This window comes from Octodon degus, unplaced genomic scaffold (assembly GCF_000260255.1).
Source record: "Octodon degus isolate 3935 unplaced genomic scaffold, OctDeg1.0 scaffold00071, whole genome shotgun sequence".
NCBI classification, from domain to species: domain Eukaryota; kingdom Metazoa; phylum Chordata; class Mammalia; order Rodentia; family Octodontidae; genus Octodon; species Octodon degus.
Genome location: NW_004524647.1, coordinates 6,209,104 through 6,213,926, shown reverse-complemented (window position 1 = coordinate 6,213,926; position 4,823 = coordinate 6,209,104).

Here is a 4,823-nt window from a genome sequence, read left to right as displayed (position 1 = left end):
CAGGGTCTCACTACTACATCGGACTCACAGTGATCTGCCTATTTACAGCCTCCCAAATGCTGGGATTACAGGCGCGCATCACCAAGACCAGTCTCAATCTCCATCTCACGGCACCCCGGAGGCGACACTGGGCCAGCAGGCTCAGGGATAGAATTCCCAGTCCTTGCGCCTGCTCGCACACGTTTTAATCCACTGAGTTATTTGACTGGCCCAACTATTCCCTCAATTGAAATACATTCGTACCCTCATTCACCTTCTGAAGCAATTCTGGAAATCTTTGATGAGCACCTTCACAATACTGAATTATACACACACACACAACTGAAAGGGTATCACTGGATCTGGCGCTGTGAGAGTCGTGTCTTTGGCAAAGTCAAAACAATCACGAAAGGTAGGTATCCTAAATTCATTCAGTGAATCGAGGCAGCCATAGCAGCACCCTGAAAGACAATATTGAGCGTGGATTTCCAGAACTGCTTCAGAAAGTGACAAGAATGATGAGACAAGTATATGTGAGGGGAGGGCAAGCACTGCGAGGGGGATGAATGATATTTGTCTCTTAATATAATAGTTTAAAAACCACATAAAGATTCACTGTAGGTTTTGATCACATCTTGTATGTATTATGTATATTTAAAGATGTTCAGCTAAGAAGAACAGTCTAATATGCTTACCCAGATAGTTGTCATGTTGGTTTCTGTTTTTTTGTTACTAACATTTCTAGTTTTCTTCTGATACCATTTCCATTCTATTTTAAGAAATATCTTTTGTCACTCTTTAGGGAAAGACAATGGATTTTCTTAGTTCTTTATTTTAGAGTAGATTTAAAACAATTTGATTTCTGAAGTGTTTGTCCTGCTATATTTTTCTTTTTCTCTAACCTTTCTCCTTTTTCCTATTAGTGCTGGAATTGCACCCAGAGAACACTGAACTATGCCTGGCTGCTTGTGCTTTATTAGGAGACAGGATTTTACTGAATTTCTTCAATTCACCACCTACTTGTCTCAGGTTCTAGCATAGCTGGAATTGCAGGCCTTTCCACCCATTCTGGTTAGCCATTTTTCATTAAGTGTCCAGACTTGTTTTTCTTTGTGTTTCCCTGTTTGGAACTTTAAAAGATTTTTTAGACATAATTTTATTGATAAACAAATAGCAATGAGACAGTTTCAAATCAAATCTGTAGGATAGAAGATTTTTTTTTAACTCTATGCTTATTTCTTTCAAATCTTGGGAGGCCTTCAATCATTATTTATTCAAACATTTTTTCAATATGGTAAACTTTCTCCTGCTTCTGGGTTACCAGTGACACAAATGCTTCACAAATAAATGAAAGATCTTTAAGAGTCTGGTAGACGTTTTCAGAATGCATTGTCATTCCTGTTATGTAGTTGGCTTTATTCAATAAGGCTTTCTTTGCTTATTTATTTGACTTAATCTATAATTTTAAAGTTCTAAAATTTCTGTTTGGTTCTGATTTATAATTTTTAGTTTTTAAAGAAAATCTCTGTACTTCTATTTATTCAAAGTGGTCTTATTTATATTTGTTTGGGAACTTTTATGAGATTTTTCCCTAATTCTTCCTATGACAAGTTGTTTTAAGTTATATTCTGGATTCCTGAAAATAATATCGTTAAACTATGAATTTATATTCTATGAATTACAATCTTTAAGTGCACGGTTCACCTGGTTAGAGTCAAACAACAAACTTGGCTCAACCTTCTGTGAGTACAATTTCAATGTTAGTTTCTTTTGTGAAGCTGCTTAGATAGGTCCCACATCTGTGTCCACAATTGCCAGTCCAGATTTTAGTGGTTGTTACCGCAGTCCAATTTTCAGGGTCTTTGCTTTATTTTTTATTAGGAATATAGTCACCTGTGTGCAGTTTAGCACTGATCCCCAGTGTTCTTAACATCATGATTTTACTTTTCTATGCCTCTGACTTACTTGATCTTGGTGTTTCCTGGTTTTATGGGGTCTCTTCTATGCTATGTCATGTGTGTATTATGACCTCAGCTGCTTTTATGATGAGAGATGAGAAGACAGAAAAGAAGAGGGAGAGAAGAAAGGATGGAAGGAGGGAAGGAGAAGGAGGAGCAGGAGAAGGAGCAGGAGCAGGAACAGCAGCAGAAGGAGACGGAGGAGGTAGTAGTGGTCCCCTCATTTCCTTGGAATAACAGACACAGATATTGTTAAAGACTTTTTTCTCTCTGACTTTAGGTCCTTGTAGTCCAGGCTAGATGTTATTGCTATATCTAGCCTAGAATTGAAACTAATTAATCACATCATTTTAGACTTTAAACAGATGTACTATAATCCCAAACTGTGCAATGATTTTTTTTTCAAAGTTTATCATGAACAAAGTTATTTTCCTTTTTTGTAAATTCAAAGATTAATGTAATCCTTTGGGCTTTTTCAATTTCTGAGGATCTGTCAGTGTTATCTAGTGACACCAGCTTTGTCTATTTTTCACACATTCTTTTGCAACGGTAGGACAAAACTCTCCAGGACCTTATCCTGTTCTACTACAGCACTGTTGCGTAGAGACACAAAATCAATCCTGCCTGAGGATTTGTTCACTCACATGCATTATCTCACCTAATGGTGCTTACCTGTCTTTTTGAGCTGTATCTATGACTGATTGAATAAAAAATACTTTATTATTGAGTGCTTTAAGATAAACAATTTATTCTTTATCCACACTCAATGAAGTCTGAGTAATCTGGTGCACCAAGGAATTTATCAAAGGTCTTCACAACCCAGAAAACAAGGACAGATTGGAGAGAATGAAGGAAAAATCTATTCTAATTCATACTTCAACAAAGCCACAAAGTGTTCTTATAAACAAATTAAATGCATACTTTGGCTTGTCTTGATATTTTGTTTATGACAAAGCTATTGCTACCATGACTTGTGATAGATTACAAACGTGGTATAAATTCTTCATCTCTTCTTATTCTATGTATATTTGTAGTGACTTTGTAACTCCTCAAAGGATGAGGTCTGCTTCCCCACTGTTTAAAGTGGATGTCTCTGGATTTCCTTAGGCATTAGAATATGGTAGATCGATACTGTGCCAAGTCCAAGTCTAGGCCAAGAGGCCTTACATTCTCCTGTCCACTCCTTTGAAACCATGATGAGCTATTGTGTCCTATTCTGGGGCTCTCCTGTAGAAAGAGAAAGGGCTATATGGACTAGACATGAGCCCTCACAGCTGAACCCAGGCAATACCCAACCAGGCTATATGCAACTATGTCTGCAAGTAGCCCTAGTTTATATTATCTGTGCCTAAGCTTAGATCTACAGAATTACACACTAAGACAGGAGAACAAAGAAAACATGAATGTAACCAATTTAACAGGGTACTTTGTCATTGCAGAAAATCTGAAACATGCCATGAGAACTAGCTTTCTATAAACCAGTCCCTTTCCTCCTTCCTATTTTCCAAAATATACCACCATAATATGGTTTATATATAGATGTACCCCTAAATCTCATGTGCTTGTTGGTAGGTGTAATTGTTGACATATTGTGTCAGCTTAAGGAGTTTAGGAGCTTAACTAACTCAGAAATTCTATAGCCTAGGTTATGAACAAAATGCACTTACTGTTCTAAGATGTTGTTCCTCGTGTCAACTTGAGAAATTTAGAAGTTTAACTAAGTGACTCAGCATGGAGCCAAGCTCCTTACTTTTTAAAATTCCTAAACCTGTGCAAGGGGAAGGCACAGTGATGGTGTGAGTGCAACACCTCTCAAAGGGTGGCAGCCTGCTTACAATATAAGGGAGGAAAAGGGGCTTGCTTTCACCATTTTTTGTTCTTGTTGCTTTTGCTGTCTTCTGCTACCATAAACAGTTTTCCTCCTGCCATGCCATGCTGTCTTGGAACAAGCTAATTATGGACTGAAATCTCTACAAACTGTGAGCTGAAACTGAAACCTCTAAAAACCTTTTTTCCTTCTTTTGGATGTCAGTAGGTTTCTTCTGGGAAGGACTGTATTGCCCGCTGGACTCAAGATGATTTTTCTTATAGTTTGGCAGAATGTTCGTCTACATTTTGATCATGTCCAGAAATTTTGGCTAAGACTGAGATTAAGGACAGTGGACTGCCTAATTAATCTGGATTTCAAAGCAGTTGAATATTGAGGATGTGCATAGCTACTGTTGGGGACTTTTGATAGATTTATGTTGTGAATAAAAAACAGAGAGCCCAGCAGAATGATTTAAAATGTTGTGAGTTGGCCAGAAAAGAATCTATATAAAGCTGTGGACTATGAAGGTAAAGCTGAGGATATCTTAGTCACTGAGAAGGAACAGGAGAATATAAAAGATGGGAATCACAAGAAGTGGTAGGACTCGATCCTTTGTATCCTCAAAACTACAAAATTCAAAAACTTTAAGGAGAAACCCACAGATCACTGTGTACTAGAATGGCAGTGGTAGCACCAAGCTGCAGAATGGTGGCAGTATATAAAAAGACCCAAAACTTTGTTCTTCAGAATTTTATTCAGACTGCCTAGTGATCCAGGAATTACTTATAAAGCCAAGAGAGAAGGAAGCCTAGCTACAGCTACAGCTTTCAGGAGACCGTGGCATTATCCCCATGGTGTTGGTTTTTGGTGCTTTCAGAATATAAGAATAATGAGGTTAAGAAGGCTTCAACCCCAATTCAAGAGGCCTGGGAGGCCAGGTAGTGTGCCCCTGGGAGATCAGTGTGTGAAGCTATGAGGGCAAAGCTAAAGGTGTAGTGGAGACCCCAGAAGTTTGGAAAAGCCAGCAATGTGTAGTACTAAAGGAAAGCTGCAAGGAGGCAGCAAAGTGGGCCTAA